This window comes from Brachycentrus maculatus, unplaced genomic scaffold, assembly GCF_059751285.1.
Source record: "Brachycentrus maculatus isolate JH-2025_06_01 unplaced genomic scaffold, ASM5975128v1 h1tg000017l, whole genome shotgun sequence".
NCBI classification, from domain to species: domain Eukaryota; kingdom Metazoa; phylum Arthropoda; class Insecta; order Trichoptera; family Brachycentridae; genus Brachycentrus; species Brachycentrus maculatus.
Genome location: NW_028280771.1, coordinates 1,145,250 through 1,166,523, shown reverse-complemented (window position 1 = coordinate 1,166,523; position 21,274 = coordinate 1,145,250). Strand labels below are relative to the sequence as shown.

Below are 21,274 nucleotides of genomic sequence, written 5' to 3'. Positions count from 1 at the left end.
ACCGTTTCTAATAATCATTATTGCTTCTCGTAAATAAATAATATAATGGTCCGTTTACGGTAAGAATGCTAACCCACAACAAATGGTCTTTGCAAACTTTTTTTTAAATCCCACATTGGCATACTCCGTGCGTGGGTATGTAGTATAATCAACATTTTGAGTGTGTCTAAATACTTGTTCACAAAATCTGGATTATCTCCAATTACAGGAGTTATTTTCATATTATTTTTTGACAAAAAATAATATGAAAATAACTCCTGTAATTGGAAATAATCCAGATTTTGTGAACAAGTATTTGGACACACTCAAAATGTTGTAATTAAATTATCTGGTCAAATTATAAGCTTAATAATAAAAATGAAAATGGTATTTTCTGGCGTTTCTCATGTGTGTGATTTTAATCCAGGATTCGGACCTCACATACTAATATAAGAGTTTCTGCTTGATAAAAAAGCTTCTTTACATCTCACCAATAGATGTCTCTAGTGAAGTTCTAGTGATTCAAGAACAAGGATTCTATATTGGTCCATAAATATAGAACTTCCAAGAATTTTAGTAGTGTGTTTGTCAATAATGGGTAGAATTGGTGAATGTTACACATGTGTAAAGTGATCACTTAAACCAGCCTATGACGGTCGTCAGCCCCGTAAGTGCCCAGACTTCCAGATTCTTCTTCATCTTTGATGAGATGTCAAAAAATAATATGAAAATAACTCCTGTAATTGCAGATAATCCCGATTTTGTGAACAAGTATTTGGACACACTCAAAATGTTGTAAATAAATAAAAATTATCCAAAATATATTACAGTAAATAATTTGGAATATATTTTTGATTTCCAATTTTTATCGATTTAGTCTGGTTGGCCTATAATACACTCAGACGAATGTTTCTCGTCCTAATCTCTTCCATTCCTTATTTCACACCCTTCCGTACACTTACACCCTTCCGATCCTCCCTTACACCCTTGCATACACTTCGTTTTATTCAACTTTTCCTCTCTCTCGAGTCTACATGACGCCCTAATCGCCATCGGGGTTGCCTGTTGCAACATTAAGTCCGCTCCGCGACTATCAGTCGTCCCATTTTATTCTACACAATCTTCTCTTCCCTCACTTTACATTCTGCTCTCCTCAAATTGCCCCGTAAACTCTTCACTACGCTCTTTTATCGCTTTACGCGGAAGCATATTTCTCTTTTTTCATTTTCTCTCACCCTCTTATTCACATGTTCTCCTACGCATCTCCCTTTTTGTACATCTAATTAAAAATAATAATTTATTGACTGCGTCAAAAGCATCTGCGACAGGCAATATTTAAATGTTTTCATCTCGTTCAAATTTGTTTTACTATGTCTAATATATCAACAAAATCGACACGGTTACGTATTTTGGACTAACGCGCTGAGTTTTCGTTTTACTAACTAATTCATTCATTCATTCAAACCCTTATCCGCACCCCAATGGTGCATAGGGCACTGCATCATTAAACACAGTGTTATCTTGATCGTTAACACATGAAGGAAAGGTGATCAGCCCTCCGCTTCCGGTACCAGTCCAAGGTAATATTGAATAAATATAAGAGAGAAAAAATCACTTATATATATTTGACCCCCCCTGGGAATCGAACCCAGGACCGAGCGTGCTGACCATGGCACTACGGAGGCGCTTTTATTTTTATTTTATTATTTTTTTATGGTACTTTAAAATTTATACTTTCTTTTTCTTACGTTACTCGCCATTTTATTTATTATTTCTGCCTGACTATCGAGTTGGCAGAACGGGGGCGGCTGGAGGCGTTTTAGATGTGGTGCTACAGGCGCATGTTGAGGATTCATTAGTCGGAACACGTCGGGAACAACGAGGTTTTAAGCAGGGCTTACTCATCAGATGTTTACTGAATAAAGTAACACAACAGCGAGCCAAATGGATAGGCCATACATAAAATAAATTACCCAAGCCTGCTTCTTACGATTTTGGCAGGTATGTGCGAAGGTGCTAAGTACAGAGGACGGCCCGCTTAACCTACATGGACCAAATTATCTCGGACATGCGTTGTAGCGGGTACGTAAAGTAGAAGAGGATGGACTGACCATGAAAGAAAAAACCAACCATCACAAAGATTGTTATAACCCTCGAAGAATATTTATTCTTTACAATGACAGAAATCGATTAATATTATCTTTGAAATTATTTTCTGTTTATATTTTTTTCTTGCCTACATAGTTTAATAGTAAGCGAGTTTGGCTACAATGCAGGAGGTCCCAGGTTAAATTTCCAGGGGATTTAACCACCCTACCTTCGGGATATTTTCAGGCATATTATTTTATAAACAAGCAAAAAAATCACAACGTTTGCTGTCACGAAATATTGTCAGGTATGAAACCTGACAAAAATTTGTCAGTGCATCCGGTACGCATTAAATATTTTTGAAACAGATATTTTTACTCGTGCGCGTAGGTCATACGGGTTAGCGCGGAATGGTGAAGAAAAACCACACGTATCACGTACGTTCGTATGTGTAGGGCGGTTTAATTAAAATAAACAAAAAAAAATCAATTTGTTTAAAAAATAATATCAAATTAGACCTGGTACCTGAATCGCATTATAAATCACATTTATTTCACTTAATGAACGATCAAAATACACTATGTCGATACAATTCAATGTTCTATACACCGTTGTATGCAGATGAAATGGAAAAAGGGAGTTCAAAAGATTTCATTAAAAAATATATATTTTTCACCATGCGTTTTATGGGGTGTGTCGAGCATCTGTTGACCCAAGAGGTATTTAGGGGTCCTAGCTTCAAATTACTGACAGCCGAATTCTCTCACAACATCTCTTCAAAATTTAGGGGATGTTATTGGAAAATTCAAAGACGATTTATGTCAGTACATTCTTTTGTTCATTTCCCATGGAACAATTAGTTTCGGGGAGAATCGGTTCCCGGCGTTTGTCACTTTGTCGAGAGCCCTTCGAGTGAAATTCAAACGAAAGTCCTCGTCGCTTTGAAGTTTCGCGAAAGTCTCCGTGTTTTATTACGCGAATTTATGTTACATAATTACGGACATTTTCATCACCGCGGGAAATTATTTCGTCAATATCGCACAGCTTGATTTATTTTCACGCTTTTCGTGGAAATTACTTTGAAAGCGTAAAATCTGGTATAGTGAAGTTGTGATATTTTAAATATTTCGATATTTTACCTTTTTTTATATGTTTGTATTATTTTGTAAATCTTCATATATATTTTTTCTTCGAAATGAATGTTTCAAGATTTATGTATTTAATATTAAAATCAAACACTTATTTTTAGAGTCTACAAAATTATATTTTATTATTAAAAAAGAAAAAGAAAATTTATTGCAATTATTTCGTTTTGTTATGTCATTTTCAAACTAATGTCATAACAAGTAATTTTAATATTTAATAAATATTTTTAAATGGAGTTTCACAAGCTAAACGCCAAATCTATAAATAAATGTCTCTTGATTGTTCAAGGACTAGTATCTTGTCTAACTTACAATTTACAAACCAGTAAGTAATTTCGTAGCGGTTGCCTTGTATCGAAAAATCCTTGTAATCGTGCCATATTTTTCTCGGTCTTCCTCTGCAAAATAAATTATAAATAAAAATAATTATTCTTCAAACCCTCATCCGCAACCAATGGTGCATAGGGCACTGTATCGTATTGACGCAGTGTTATCTTGATCATTACATGAAGGAAGTGTGATAACTCCTGCTCTTCAGGGACTATTACTAGGTAATATTAATAAAATATTAGAGTGTAAAATTACTAATATTTATTTTTCACCCCCCCCCCCCTGAGAATGGAACCCGGGATCTCCAGCACGGTAACTAAACACGCTTACCATTTCATCACGGAGGCAGACTACAAAATAATAGTAATAATAATATTAATATGACGTAACACAATATAAAGTGATTTATTTTATGTATTTTTATCGGGTTTTTATCGTAAGTTTATCGGGATTTATATGAACGATTCGATAGAATTTTTTTCTGTGAAATTTTGTATTCGCTGGTGATTTTAGAGGTTTGAATTTGAATCGAAGTTTAATTTCAATGCCTTCCAATTCAATTTAATTTAAGAAAAATAATTTTCACACGGCCATCTGTGTCAATTTTGATCCTCCAATTAATTTTTGTCTTCCGTTTGATCGAATCACGATTGAGAACATTTAATTTCCTAATGCAAAGTCTTGTTTTATTGATTTTGATATCTTTTCTACTTTTTAACACTTTATTAAGCGACCCCCTAAATTAGCAATTAAGGGCAGAACGACGAACGTAAAATGCGAAATTGCCTGAATAAGTTATTATACGAGGGATGGGGGGGGGATGGAGGGAGGAAGAATGAGAAATTCGTCAGAATTTAATAAACGGCCATTTTGATTTTATTTTTACTGGACGCGAACATCCGGTAAAGCTTCCCACTTCCTTTTCGATATCCGTTTTCCAGAGTAGGTATTCCGGAGTCTTGTATAAGATCAAAGGAGAATGATAAATTTATGTTTCGCGAAAGCTACCAGAGTGTTTTTTTCAGGGTCTGAAATAATACTGAAAGAATTTCCCTCCATTTAATAATAATGTGTTTGTTTAATCTCTTTTTGATGAACGTAACACTTTGTTATACGAGCCGAGAGCTTTTTAATTATAATTTTTTTCCAATGTTTAAAATTAATTTTGGACGTGAAATCTTATACATTTCAGTATTTAATCGCACTTTACCGGAGTCAGGTTTATGTTCTCTACGTGAGAAAAATTGTTTGGTGAAAATACGTTAAAAACGTTGAAAAACACTAAAACAGATTTACATTGAAAGCTTTCCATACCTTGATCTGATTTAAAGACTTTAAGTCTTTTTTAGGTTCACATTTACAAAGAAAAATTCGAGGAAAATATTAATGAAAAAAGTTTATAAGAAGAGATAGAGGAGAGAAAGAGCACTAATAATAATTTACTTAAATTGGGATAGTGATATAAGCATTATCGATAAAATTAAGAAAGGTGTGTTGAGATGGTTTTGGGCAACGGACGAGGGAGGAATGAATACTAAAACAAATTTGTGAGGCGAACGCTATTGGAAATGTATGCAGATGAAAACCGAGGAAAACTTGATATGTACTTGTATTATATAGTATTTCAAGTACTTGAAAGTGGTGGGTCATGAGTCGGAATAGTTCGCGGGTATGTATGAAAAGATGCATGAATGTGGAAGAGACGAAAGTTATGTACTATGATAGTTGGTTGGTTGGTTACATACGTTCTTTTTACATACCGTAGAACGGGGCTACTTAAACTTTGATGTGTTACTTGAGCCCAGTACAAAAAATATATTTTGATCGTGGTATCGATCGAAGTATCGTGACAATAAGTGTCACCTGTCAGGGAAACATGGAATCATATCGATACGTTCATTATTTTAGACAAAATACAGATTTCAATAAAAAAATTGTACATGGCTCAAAAACACATCAAAGTTCTACGGTACGTTTTTTAATTGTTTTATCTATTTTAACATAATTAACACAATTTTTTTTTTAATTAAAACCTATGCACAATTTCCATAGTATTAACTCTTGATCATTTATTTACCCATTCCTTTATTTTGCCTTTGAAAAAAAACATTATTTTGAAAATGCATACTATGAATTAATATATTTATTGATTCGGCATTGAAATGATTATTTTATTAAAAATAAACACTTGAATAATCCACTTAATCGAGTTTTATTTTATTTACGACTAGTTTCGAAAACGACAATTGTTTTCATCTTCTGGTACAAATTAAAACATAAAAACATGGAATTAAAAGGAAAAATGGATTATTCCAGTGTTTATTTTTAATGAAATAAATTAATTAATATATTATTAAGTTTTTCATTGTTAATAATCGACATGTCATTTGACAATGTTAATATCAAATCAATATTTCAATATTTTATTTGATTTTACTCCGCTTTCCTTCGTTGTTGTCAGCAACAAGTCACCTCGATAACAACTCAATCTTCTCTCTGGTAACTCAATTCGAACACACAATGGTTGATGGCGATATCGATCCGGTTCGAGTCTCGCTCCGAGTTGGGTAAACAGAAAAATGAGCTCAAGAATCTCATCAGACTAACCGTTCGCGAGCGGTGAGGGGGGGCGAGCCTTTTCATCAAATATTTTATTACCCCGGACCGCTTTTAATAACTGTTGGGACCTTTGCCGAATTCGGAGCTATTCTCCTACCGCTGAAAGATGATGTGAAAAGTCGGTAGTGTAAAGGCAAAGGGGTATATCTGTCTCAGACCAAATTTTACAGGAGAGCAAAAACAAACTCGTGAAATTAAATAACTTATTTTTTATGTATTTTTATATGTACAATTGTATATCCAAGCATAAACAATAAATATGGGAGTCGAACACTGCAATATATCGTCCCGAACATTTTCAATTTGTTGCCGACGGATGTTAGAGGTCAAAATAAAATATGGAACAAAGGCAAAATAAAGGAATGGGTAAATAGTGTATTAAAAAAGAACTCCACCGACAAGACACACAAAGTGGCTTGGTGGGTCTCCTCCAAAAACAAGTTATAAATATGTATAAATTGTTATTTAAATAAATGTATACGAATAAAAAATACATAATAACAAAAAAGTATTGCAACTACTAGCTTTATCCTCTTGCCAGATTATGGAATGTACTATTTTAGACATTTTGTTGAATAACCTTTGAAAATGAAAAATTTGACATATGTAACTTTTTGCCATTACACTACCGAAGTGTTAAGTGAGGTTTTAACCAAATGATCAATTATGGGTGTAAAAATAACTCCCAAGTGAAGATACCCTGGCCTGTGGACAAGGATTTGGGAACATCCCTAATATCCTTTCCATTTTCTTCGGTTGGTTGCTGATTGCAGGCAGCTTCCACCTCCAACAGCGACTATGTCGTCGGACCATCTCTTTTGGGGTCTTCACACACCTCTTTTGTTCTCCCAAGGTCTCTTTCATAAAAAAAATTGGGGTCCATGTGTCCATATGTGTGTCAATTTTCCTGCCAATTGCCATTTGAGTTTTGCCACGAGATCCATACTATCCTCTATTTTAATTCTTTTCCTGGTATCTTCATTTTTTATTTTCTCCGTCAGGCTGAATGAAATCAAGCGTGGATCTTTTCATAGAGTTGCTGTGTGCTTAAGATAAAAGCGTATGCAAAAAGTATCAGTTATTTTCTTGAATGTTTTTCGCAGATACTTTGTGGCACATTTTACAAACTTTATAAAATAGAATAAAAAACTTTGTTTTAACCACTTTTTATTTCTTTTACGCCCGAAATCGTGTCCTGATATATTTGGTTATCTCAGAAATATAATTATTATTTATGAAAAACTTTAAACTTGTATTTAAAAAAAAAACAACTTTGTTTTAACGACTTTTTATTGGTACACTTTTTACAACCGGTTTCGACAAGAACCTTGTGTCATCATCAGGGTTTATGTACTAATTCTAAAACAATGAAATATTCTCAGCTGGGTAATAGTTAATGACCCTTCCCTTACGATGCCAAAAACTTCCACGCACTCCGTACACCATATGAAAATGTGATTTAAAAAACACATATTCATATGGTGTACGGAATGCGTGGATATTACATGTACATAAACCCTGATGATGACAAGGTTCTTGTCGAAACCGGTTGGAAAAAGTGTACCAATAAAGAGTGGTTAAAACAAAGCTTTATTTTATAAAGTATTATATATCGCCATGCCATCTAAAAAACCAAAGCATTGCTTTAATTAATCAACTTTGAGGACTTACATAGATGGTAACAGAATAGGTCCAGCTTTCTCTTTCAATTTACGGCTGCGCGTTTCAATGGAGATGTATGTTTTTACGAAAATATTATGAAAATCTTATTTTCCCACGAATCCTAGAAATGTTATTTATTATTAAAATTAATAACTCCCCCAATCCCACGCGCTGGGTTTTTAATATACAGGTGTAATAAAAAAAGTACAGCCCATGCCGAATGGAGCATTTTTTATGACCCACATATATCCAGGGTAAACTGTATAGTTACTGGCCTCTGCCAGGAAATGTCCTCTGTCAGTATCCGATAAATTTTTATTTCTTGAAAATATAATTGTTTTTGATTTTTGACTTGTTTTACGACTTCGATTTTTCGCCTCCTTTTTAAAATACTTTTTAACTCTACACTTTTATTGCTGATTCCTTCTGGCTAGCTGCTGTATTTATTTGTGTCATATGTCGTCGATTACAAACGTTTCAATTACCCAGTCAAGATGAATTTGATCAATTGATTCAACAGTTGAATCACCTTCTATCCATTTTAAAATTTAGTTTTATTAGGTAAATACCGTTATTTCTTTACATGCATTGTGTCACGTGTTTCGAAACATTCCAATTTTTAAACACCGCATGATACGGAATGCATCAAAAAGTGAAAATACACGTGTTTCAATAGATTATAAAAAATCGTGTTATTTCCAAGTAAAATTTTTGAATTCACTTACACCCGTTAAAATACATATACCCATTTTCTTTCGAATTGACAATTCAAATTAAATTAAAAATGAAAATATTTCAATTGAAAATGGATAGATATTACCACAAACTGACTGCCGGATCAATTGATGAAACCATTATTTATATTATGTTATTTTCTTATCCTTTTCTATTTATTAAGTGCGTATCTTCTATATGTAGGTACATGATATTCTATAAGAACATCATATTAAGCCCCTCTAAACGATTCTGTAGACCCAACATTATCTAGTTATATCCTCGTTCCTCACGCGATCAAAAGACTTTTCACATAATCTCCTTAATGACAGAGCTTCCACTGCATTAAACAAGCTTTCATCCTTCCTTTGGTACTCTAAGTACACGTTAAGATAAGGATTATATACCCCAAACTTATTATCCCGCTGCACTTATAATTTAACGTATGACATTTCCTCTTACCTTTGCTCTTTTGAGCCTGATATCGTGTCCTGAGATAGTTGGTTAGTTTTAAAATTTAATAATTACGAGTACTTACGAAAAACTTTATATAAGTATGTATATTTTTCTTGAAAAACATGTTTGAATGCTAGTAAGCTAAAAGCACAATGTTCATACGATTTCACGAAATCGTCTTTTTTTCCACGACAGTTTCAATCAAAGCTTACCGAATTGTCACATTATTATAGGAATTAAATAATTACTTACGAAAAACTTTATATATATATATATATATATATATATATATATATATATATATATATATATATATATATATATATATATATATATATATATATATATATATATATATATATATATATATATATATATATATATATTTAAACATCTCTAATGCTAGTAAGACTTTGGAAGCATACGAAGTATACACGTAGCCTAAGTAGAAAAAGTTAATGTATGTACCTTTTTCTTATTATTTTTGACATCTCATCAAAGATGAAGAAGAATATGGAAGTCTGGGGATTTACGGGGCTGACCTGATTTTTGTTCGTTTTATCCGAAGTTCGTTAAATAGAGGTCCGTTATATCGAGGTTTTACTGTATGAGATTGTGTTATAAGACACCTGTGATATCAGTTTAATCTTAAATATCCCTAATTGGTGGCGTCACGTTAATATTGTCAACGAAATTATATTCAATTAGTTATAAGGCTTGTATGTACAAAGTAAATTTTAGTTTTATATGGGTAAGTTTGGGAATATTTAGTACTTGCGGTGTAATCCTGAATGTACCGACATTAATATAATAGCATCCGAGCTACTACCCTGCGAGCATTGGGGCGTAAGGAAGCGTGTTCGTGTAATTAGACTCTCGCGAGCGGATAAATACTCCGGCCTGACTAATCGCACTCATTAACGGGGGATTACCGAAACAAAGAAAATCTAGGAGTAGTTTAACACACGTGTAATGAGCAAATGATTTTTTCATGTGACAATCGGTGCGCTATCTTGCAAAGACTGCATGTTATCAGTTCTTTCTTTGCAAGCTTCTTGACAAAACGTAGGTATGGAGTGTGTTACTGTTTGGCTGCAAAGGATATAAATTATGTGGACATATCGCTCACTCCTTTCAAGAGCGTCATAAATCAAAAATCGTCAATTTTCAGTTATGTATGTTTTTCGGAATGCCCAGAAAATGTACTATATTCCAGCAAAAGAGGCATATTTTTAACATAATATTTACCCGCTACAGTACAGAAAGTGTTGTTTTTGCATTTCGAAGAAAAGGTATTGTTTAATTATTTTATTAAATATACTAAATATTTTTCAAATGGAGAAAAAAACTTTCAGGTTTTACCTAAAAAGATTTGCTGCACAGTAAAAAGTTCAGTAAGTGGCTTGATATTTAATTTTAATTAATTGTATTATATTTTTAAACTTTAAAAACGTTCTCCTGAAAAATCAAGTTTTTTGATTTATGACGTTGTTGAAAGGAGTGAGCGATATAGAATGCTAGGGATATCCTGGGAAGACCACATCCCGAACGACGAGTTACTAGGAATAATTGAAGAAGGAAGGCACCTACTCGTACGACTATCTCGAAAAAACGCGCCAAATGGATCGGTCACGTGTTGAGACTGGAAGGTTTCCTGCACCTGATGATAGAGGGAACGATCGAGGGAACAAATTCCAGAGGACGCCCACACCAAAAATATCTTTGCCACTTTCACGAGGATATGGACTGTTCAACGTATAAGGAGCTGAAGAGGGTGGCGCATGATAGACCGGAATGAAGAACATGGTATCATTTGTACGATAAAGACCACAGAAGAGGATTTAATAATAACTAAATGTACATACTTTTCTTTAATGTTTTTCGCAGATACTTTGTAGCACATTTTATAAACTTTATAAAACGAATAAACTTTGCTCTAACCACTTTTTATTATTAGTTAACTTTAACCTACCGGTTTCAACAAGAACCTTGTCATCATTCATTAAATTCTAAAACATTAAAATACTCATAATTAATTACATTACCTTACCAAAATACACACGTGTGTGTGGAAGTTTTTGGTAAGGGAATGTAATTAATCGTGAGTATTTTAATATTTTTAATGTTTTAGAATTTAATAAACCCTGATGATGACAAGGTTCTTGTCGAAACCGGTAGGTTAAATTGCACTTATAATAAAAAAGTGGTTAAAACAATGTTGTTTAATTTTATTAACGTATGTTGAAATTCATAATACGTTCCCTTACCTGAAAACAGGTCATGTATTTCGTAAGTGATCAGAAATGTCGCTCCTTTTACGCGTTGCTCTTAAAACCCTTTCAGATGATTTTTTTTTACATGCCGACGCTTGTCTAGAGCACAGCTTTCAGCGGAATCGTAAAACTCAAGCCGTCTCGCATTTGTCTGAACGTCACTAAAGTCGTACGTATAATTTCATTCCTATTCCCGGCCGGTTCAATTTGCATGCATACATTATACAATTTCCCTTGTACATCTGTCACGGACATCGTTTACCCCACGGGTTGGTTCATACCCCCCCGTCGGGAGTTCATCCCCCTGCCTTATTACCTACCCGCGAGCCACCTTCGTACTGCTGCCTACATCCAAAGTTGGGCTTCCATATCCGCGTACGTAATTCCCACCGTTGCTAACAAGACGTTCGACCGATATAAACACATTTTGCTCACTCCTTTCAACAACGTCATATATCGAAAATCGTCAATTTTCAGTTGTCCATGTTTTCGGAATGCCCTGAAAATGTACTATATCCCAGCGGCATATTTTTAACCTAATATTTACCCGCCACAGGCCAGAAAGTGTTGTTTTTGCATTTTGAAGAAATGGTATTGTTTAATTATTTTTTAAATATACTTAATATTTTTCAAATGGAGAAAAAACATTCAAGTTTTAGCTGAAAAGATCTGTTGCACAGTAAAAAGTTCAATACGTGGCTTGTAGTTTATTTTTAATAAATTGTATTATATTTTTAAACTTAAAAAACGTTCTCCTGAAAAATCAAGTTTTTTGATTTATGACGTTCTTGAAAGGAGTGAGTGAAATATATTCCAAGTTTTTTTAATTTTCTTCTTGTCTTTCATATTCAACTTTATAGTTCATACAATGTTTACTTTGTTCATTATTAATTCAACTTCTCTGTTCAGGATACAGTCTGTTTTCCTTAGACTGGAATTGATTAATTAAATTTAAATCAATATTTTGTGCCTCCCGGATGTTAATTGAACGTTTGATTCCACTCGCTATTCAGTATCAGCCAAAGGCAATACAATATTATTACTTGGAGCTTGTCATTGAACCTATTGTTGTATTGTCTTAATTTAACAGTATAAATTTAAGTTGTAGAATTATTTCCTTCAGATCGCTTTTCCTTATCAAATTTGTAACTTTCTTTGCTTATATCGTAGTCATACAGGATAAAGTGATCAAGTGTATTTTTTTCAAAAATGTGATCATTAACTATTTGATTTCTTATTTACTTTTTATTGATTTTAAATTAATGTTCTACTTAGTAAATACCACTTTTTCCTAAAATCGACTGTGACACGTGTTTCGATGCATTCCGCGTCATTTTCAAACACCGTATCATACGTATCATCTGAAAACGAGAAAAAAATACATCGCAAGTTGAAAAAATAAATTTCATTACGGAAGAATACAAAAATTCTGAGCCCGTATCCATTATATTTTCTATTGATATTCTCATTTTTAAAGTCAAGTAGTAGTCGATACATATCACCGAGAAAGGAAGGTTTATATTACGAGTATTGTTCTTTTTTTCGTCCATTGTTTGCTAAATTCACCCTTAAGTCGGAATATTTAAATGCTGAGTACTTTTTGCGACACACTAGAACATTATTTCTCCTCCCTCGTCCAATTAGCCCGCACTTTTGGGCCCTGAGATCGTCCCGTATCCGCCACCTTAATGCGTCGCGATCCCCACTTTATTTTCTCGAATGCGTTTATCTCCCCTTGCCGTATTATTTTTCTTTTCCTCCTAAGCAAGATCGCGACGGAGAAATACCCAAAACATGAGGAGCGATAGAGACAAATAGAGAAAGAGTGTGCTAATATGCAGGGGCGGTCGTAGCGTGATAATCGAATATGCAAAGATTACCACTTCCGTTTTTGACTCTCGATATAAATGTGTTTTCATTACTGGTGAAGTATTTTTTTATGAAAATTCGGTTTCAGTGACTTGATAATTTACATACATATCGATGCATTCTGGGCAGAAGGTCGCAATGTAAAATACATATCTATTACCTTTTTTCTTAGACTAGGTTTAATTTTAATATTTTCTTTCCTGGCGGGCGTAGCTGCGGCTCAGTCTAGTTGAATAAAAAAGAAAAAAATAGCACAAGTTCTAATATGTATAATTTCACAATGGTTCACATCAATACAATCGAAAACAGTGATAGTGTCAATTGACAGTTGCTCTCAAGAAGCATGCTGTCTACCATAATCAATGTTAAGCACTTCGTGTGTTGCTATTACTTTTAACAGATGGCGCTGCCATTACGGTAAAAAAAGCTGTTTTAATATATTTTTAAACATTATCCGTCGCTAGAAACAAGACCCGTCATAAAGGAATGCAAAGTTTCAAAATTTCATAAAAATTTTAATGCAACGTGAACATATATGCAACATATATATTAATTTGTTTGTGTTTTTTTTCAGGTAAGGCTTCATTGCTTTTTGGTTTATCCCTCAAACTTGACACGCTCGACAGTACGTACAATATTTCATTTTAAGCATTTTTCTAACCGTTTTTTATAAAATGATAGATATTATAAATGATGATAGATTACCACACAGTGACTGCCAAATCAATAAATAAAATTTAATTTCATTAAATGATTCGGTAGTAATTTTTCGGTAATATCTATCCATTTCTAATTTAAACTTTACTTGTCAAATACCACTATTTAAAAAAAATCTATTGTAACACGTGTTTCGATTTATTTCGCATCATAACGTTGTTTAAAAATGATGCGGAATGCATTAAAACACGTGTCACAATAGATTATAAGAATTACTCGTATTTACCAAGTAAAATTTAAATGATTTTTTTTATATAGGTTGTGTCGTAATATAAACGAACTTTGATTTCATAAAAAAATTGTAGGACATACACGGATTCTTTACAACATTTTGAGTGTGTCCAAATACTTGTTCACAAAATTTGGATTATCTCCAATCATAGAAGTTATTTTTCATATTACTTTTTTGACATCTCATCAAAGATGAAGAAGAATATGGAAGTCATCAAATATCATCAAATATCATCTCTAGTGATTCAAGAACAATGTTTCAAAATTGGTTCATATATAGAACTTCCAAGAATTTGAGTAGTTTTGTTATCAATAATGGGTAGAATTGATGAATGTGATCACTCAAACCAGCCTATGACGGATTATATTCGGATTCTTTAGTTAGGTATGGAGAATTAAATCTTTAAATCCGCTTTTCTTAAGATGAAACGAATTGTCTCAGTTGAAAAATGGTGGTTGTATTTTACATTACAGCGCACAGTAGAAATAACTCGAAACCCTTTTTATTTAGGTAACCCTCCGATTTTTACCCTTTAAATGTTAGACTTATAGACCATTTACGAACAGGGAGTACACCATCCATCAATGCTACTTACTGCAGATTACACAAGATTTGCGATGATGTATCGCATCGTTCCGACTCTAGACATGAGCGAGTCGATACGCTGGAAATACCTCCATACAATTTTTTTTTAAAACATTTCTACTCAGTAAAAAAAGCTTCTTCATCTCACCAATAGATGTCTCTAGTAAAAATTCTAGTGATTCTAGTACATTTTTCCGAAATTGGGGCATACATATAGAAGTTTCAAGAATTTGAGTAGTATGGTTGTCAATCATGGGTGGAATTGTTGAATGTTACACGTGTGTAAGGTGATCACTTTAACTAGCTTTTGACGGTCGTAAGCCCCGTAAATGCCCAGACTTTCATATTATTCTCCATTTTTGTTAAAATGTCAATAAATAAAAGAAAATACCTCCATTCCGGAGTCAGGATTGCGCGTAATCACGTTTTGAACTCTGTATATGGAAAATAAATAAAATCAGTAATACTTACCCGGATAAACAAGCAAGAATAGCATTCAAAACATATCGAGTATGCGCAAATATCTGTTCACAAATCTGGGTATATAAATAGAATTAATTTTTTACATACTTTTTTTGACAAAAAAAAAATTCTAATTGAAGATAATCCAGAATTGTGAATAAGTATTTTTGAACACAATCAAAATGTTGTAAATAAATTAACTTGTAAAATTATAAGCTAAAATAATAATAATAATTAACCATATCTGCTCCCTAGGTTGAGCATATGGAGTCCACAAACTGTCTCCAGGCTTTTCTGTCGGCTGTCAGCTCCCTTGCGTCCTCCCAAGTCAAATCCGCGTCCCGAAGCTCTGACGGGAACTGCCGACGAATTGTCAGCAGTGGTCGTCCTGGGCGGCGCGAACCTGATGCCTTGTAAAAGAGGCAAGCTTGATTAAGGCTGTCAGTGGAATATATTATAATTAATATATTATATTTATATTATTTTATTGGTAAAATAATAAAATAATAAAAAAAATTATTAAATGATATTTTCTAGCGTTTCTCCAGTGTGTGAATATAATCCAGGAATCGAACCTCACATGCAAAAGACTTTCTGCTTAATGAAAAGCTTCTTTCATCCTACCTCTATCCTATCTCTAGTCAAATTCCTGTAAAATCAAACACATTGTTTAGATTTTGATCAATATATCTAGAAGTTCCAATAATATGAGTAGTGTTGTTATTAATCATGTGTAGAATTGGTGAATTAGATAATCCACTAGATTATCCCCCTGTTCCCAACACAGATTTAAAAAAAAATTAGAAAAAATAGGAATCCATTTTATGATCTTTAAACCTTTTGCAAAATAATCAAGATGAATAATAAAAATCAAGATAAATAAAAAAATATATCATGTGTTTAACATTTTGTGTTGTTTTAAGTGTGTAAATGGTGCTATGGTGGTGAAGGGTGGTATTATTTGCATGTTGTGGTAGTGATTTTCCTGACTTTTTTTTTTTTTTTTTTTTTCTTGATTTTTTTTTTTCCTGATTTTTTTCGAAACCGGCAGACATAAAAATCTCGGCGAGTGGTTATATACTAATATTATTAACATTTTTGTAAAAAAAAATAGTAAAAATGAGTAACCACAAAGTTAATGCTTTAAATATTAATAATATTGTGATTACGATAAGTAATAAATGCAAAACAAAACCCATACGAGGAAGATTTTTAATAATACTTGAGGAGCGTCGTATAAATTTTTCGAATGTAGGCATTTTACGAAGAAATGGATACGTTTGTACAGTAAATATTTCTCGATATGAAAGAGAAAATATGCCGCGATTCCGAAGAATTTACTTATATCAAGTTGTTCTCCGAAGTATTTGTCTATTTGGAAACGAATTCGTATTATTTTTCTTATTAGGGCTCCTTTGGAATGGAGCACGGAAGCTCATAATATGATAGTAAAAAATCCAACGAGATTGCTTATCTTTTTTATTAAAACAGATGACTCGGAGCTTTTTGTTTATTGTTTTGCTCGTGTTTTTTGTATTGTTAGACTTCTGACGAAATTAAGAAATTCCAGATGGAAAAAATGGCTTTCAAATTAATTTACCTTTTTTTGTTCTCGAAGGTTTTCATTTGTTACATATTTTCGTAACAATGACGTACTGTATCAAACATTAAATTGAAATTAATTCAATTTTTATTAAGAAATATTTCTTTGATTAATCCGCCTTCTGAAAAGTACTACTGAAAGGTAATTCTTTATGAAATTAAATGTAATAATAGGGTCTTTATTGAGAGATTCACTTTCAGGATTCACTAATTAGTTAAAATATAATCTGGTAATCTTATGACCAGACATCAGAATAATAATGGTTGAAATTCAAAATTAAGCAATCATTTTATAATGCATATAATAGTTTCATGCAAAAATCTTTTTTTTTAAAATCAAAATTAAAGGAGTAATTACTCATATTATTTCTTGACATCTCAACATCGATGAAGAAGAATATGAATGAGTTTCTGCTCAATAAAAAAGCTTATTTCATCACACCAATAGATGTCTCTAGTAAAGTTCTAGTGGATTCAAACACTTTCGAGTGTAATCAATCAATAGGATGAGAGAAGCTTTTTATTGAGCAGAAACTCTTTTATTTGTATGTGAGGTCCGAATCCTGGATTTTATTCACGTACATGAGAAACGCTAGAAAATATCCTTTTAATTTTTTATTTTAGCTTATTTGACCAGTTAATTGATTTACAAAATGTTAAGTGTGTCCAAATATTTTTTGATTTGGCGTTTAATTTAAAGAACTTCATTTTAATTTATGTATTAATTTTAGTGTTTTTGTTTTAAAAAAATACAACTTAGTAGACTCAAAAAATCTCTGTTTGAATTAAAATTAATACGTAAATGTCCAAATACTTTTTCACGAATCTGAATTATCTCCAATTAGAAGTTATTGTTACATTCTTTTTTGACATTTTTTGTCAAAAATAATGGAAAATAAACTCCTTATTGGATATTATACTGATTTGTGAACAAGTATTTGGACGTACTCAAAATGTTGTTTATTATATTAAATTCACAGAAAAAGTTTTTTTTGTATTTGTTCTGTATATATAAATTCTTCATTGCTATGACATGCTTTCAGCACTTGTGAGTTTCTGTTTGGCGCTGCATAAAGAAAAGCCCGGTTTTCATAAGCTCAGAAGAGTACGCAAAAGCTTTGAACCCCGAGCTTTCCACCTTAAATTAAATTCAAAACAACTCCTTCCCTTTGATTTAACACCTGCACAATCTCTTTTATAAATTTCCCCTTTTAAAAATCCGAGAAAATGGTAAATATGAACGAGTATTAAAATCTCTTTTTTTCTCACGATGTTTCCAAATGAGTGCAGAAAGAAAAGTAAAAAAAACAAAAATATGAGGCAAATGCCGTCGGTAATAGATGCAGAAAAAGACCGACGTAATATTGCCACTATCAAGTATTCCAAATACTTGAAAGTTATCAGGTCAGAAGTCGGGAATAATCGGCGGCTACGTATTTTGAGATGCATGAATATGGAAGAGGAGAAGATTGTTTGCAATGACTAATTAGTGTGGAGTTTTATTCTCTCTGCCTACCCCTGCTGCAAGCGGCGTAGTGGTTAGTAAGTAAGTAAGTTTTGTTTTTCATTATTGGATTATGGGAGTGGGTAAATTAGAATGTTTTGATTGCGTGATACATACAAATTTCTATAGTTTTTTTTTGTATAAGGCTAGATTTCCATATTCTTCTTCATCTATGTTGTGATGTCAAATACTAATAAATAAATAAACTTCTAATTGGAGATAATCCAGATTTGTAAACAAGTATTTGGACACACTCAAAATGTTGTTAATTCGAACCCTTATCCGCACCCCAATGGTGCATAGGGTACTGCATCATATTAACTACAGTGTTATCTTGATCGTTAACACACTAAGGAAAGGTGATCAGCCCTGTGATTCAGGTACCAGTCCAGGGTAATATTGAATAAATAATTGAGTGAAAAAATCACTTATATTTATTTGACCGCCCTCTGGGAATCGAACCCGGGACCTCCAGAACGGAAGCCAAGCGCGCTGATCATTACACTACGGAGTCGGACAAAATTTTTTTTAATTACTTTGGCATATAATTTTATTGTTAAGTATTGTAAAATGTGCCCTCGGGACGGGGGTACAACCCAGTGAGGGCACATTGTTGTCAATCGCAATTTTGTGTATGATGAAACACAGCTAAATAAATAAATTTGTATTGTAAATTCCAATTTACCTTATTCAATGAGCAAATTCGTTACTTTGTATAAATAAACATCAAAGGTTTCAAACCTTTACAGAATAGTAATATCCCATTGAAATACAGTAACTTTTATGAAATTTGCAACAAAATGCCACTCGTATTATCAAAACATTTGCTCTGCATGGATAAATAAACTAATATGTTGTCTCACGTTTGCCAAAGTGTATGTTAGTTTTCAATGTTGTAAATATTGTCATTTAATCTGAATACATTTCCGTGTGAACGTTTATCGATGTTACATAAATATTTTATCAAATATGCCTAAATATAAATATAAATGTATAGGTATACATTTTATTAAGTACTTACAAATAGTACCTACATAAAATAGTTCTACCACCAGATGTCGCATGCGTTGCACTAAATAAAACAATAGATATCAGATAGAAAAAATATAATATTCTGAACTGTCAGATTCGGATAGATAGATAGATAGAAAAATATTATAAAGATAAATTAAGAAGAAACTTTAATTGTAAACATTAATTACAAAGCAACACATTGTTTATTTTATTATTATACACCCACTTTACATATTATTTACACCCAATTTACGAATGAAAATATTACCACGTTATATATATATATATATATATATATATATATATATATATATATATATATATATATATATATATATATATATATATATATATATATATATATATATATATATATAAAATTTTGCTTAGCACCGATTACCGAATTGATTTACATTAATAAACAGGAGTATTACATTACTTTTGTATTGGAACATTTTAGAATGTGTATTGTTTTTTATCAACCATTTTTTTATAATATCAAAAATTTTGCCACAATGTTGAGCCAAAATAAGAATTTATTTATCAATGAAATTAAAACAAAAAAAAACACATTAAATCTTCAAATGCCAATTAATTAATCAGTGCTTTGAAAAACGTGTAACAATCGATTTTAAGAAACTGTGGTATTTATTTTTAAAATTTTCCTTTCAGTTAATCAGAATTATTAAATATCTAGGATTTTCCAAATGAGGGAATTTCGCATTAAACGATCATTTTATTTGTCTTATTTTAAGGGTGTTAAACATTCATGTATCCAGTGCGGGAAAATTTTAGGCTGTATGGTAATTTTACGTTTAACGTAATCGGCGAAAGCCTTCACTGTGTAAAGTTCCTTAGAAGAGTATGAGGGGAATTTTTATTAAACAATATTATGATAATAGAATAGATAAACCGTGGAATTTACGCTCCAAAAAGTATGGCGCTATCTTCCCGAAGCCGGTGTTTTCCTAAATCAAGAACGTAAATTTCCGCTAGAGGTTTCGTATCGGTCTCAATAGTAGTTCATCATTCAGTAAAAAAAGGTATATATAGGCTCTCGAAGTATGCGACGCTATCAATGAACAAAGATGAAAAAAAAACTTTTTACTATTATTATTTTTGACATATCAACATAGATGAAAAAGAAAATGGAAGATTTTTTTGAATTGCCAAACGTCCAAATGACTTATTGTTTTTAGATGTCTGGGCATTTACAGGGCTAGGGCCGTCATAGGATGGTTTAAGTGATCACTTTACACACGTGCAACATACTCTTCTGACATTCTTGAATCTTTTAGATATATTGATCGAACTCGTAACACAGTATGCGCAAGTTCTCTAGAGATAATCCAGATTTGTGAAGTCACTCAAAATGTTCTACAGAAAAACTTTTTGTTTGTTGTAAATACAAAAAAAAAATTGTTTGATTTCGCCACAAGATTTCATCATCATATATATTTTAGTACCATAACGTCCTGACGATGCCCCCTGTAGCGATCACCGAATAATTATCTAAAGCCACAATAATCCTACAATATGCTAGTATTAGTGTCTTTTGGTTTTTCTAATATTTAAAAAAAAACTGCTAATTGCATTTTTCATAGATTTATAATAAATTTTTAAAACTTATTTAAATTCGTTTTAGTTTGAAAAATCAATTTCAAGCAAAAATAAATATCCGAAAGATCGACTAATAGAAAGGAAATTAATCAAAATTGTGATAATTTTTCAATGGTATTTATTTGTCATTTAGTCTCGGATATATTTTTATGAAATGAAATTTTTACACTTATAAAAGAAAACGCCTGTTCTTTACCATTTGAGTTTATTTATTTTCTTTTAATGAGTATTTTCGGAAGCTATGCTTTCATCTTCGGTCCAAATATGAATGCCGAAATAATAAATAAAATTTTAAACATTTTTCATGTCATGATATTCTCTAAGAAAGATATAATCAGATTTTGTTTTTGGCCCTATAAGTGTAAAAATATTTATCATGATCAGAAGTTAATGGCCTTTAAGT

General features: G+C 32.1%; 1 protein-coding gene across 4 annotated transcripts in view; it reads left to right on the top strand.

Moving 5' to 3' along the window:
- Positions 1–21,274, top strand: part of brat (tripartite motif-containing protein brain tumor) — a 512,652-nt gene that overhangs the window by 274,247 nt on the left and 217,131 nt on the right. Inside the window, exon 1 of one of the 4 annotated variants that reach the window (XM_088266448.1) lies at positions 13,742–13,760. The exons of the other annotated variants lie outside the window; for them this stretch is intronic. The gene's annotated coding sequence lies outside the window, so the exon portion shown is untranslated. Of the gene's footprint in view, positions 1–13,741; positions 13,761–21,274 lie in introns of those variants that run through there. 4 annotated transcript variants of the gene reach the window in all.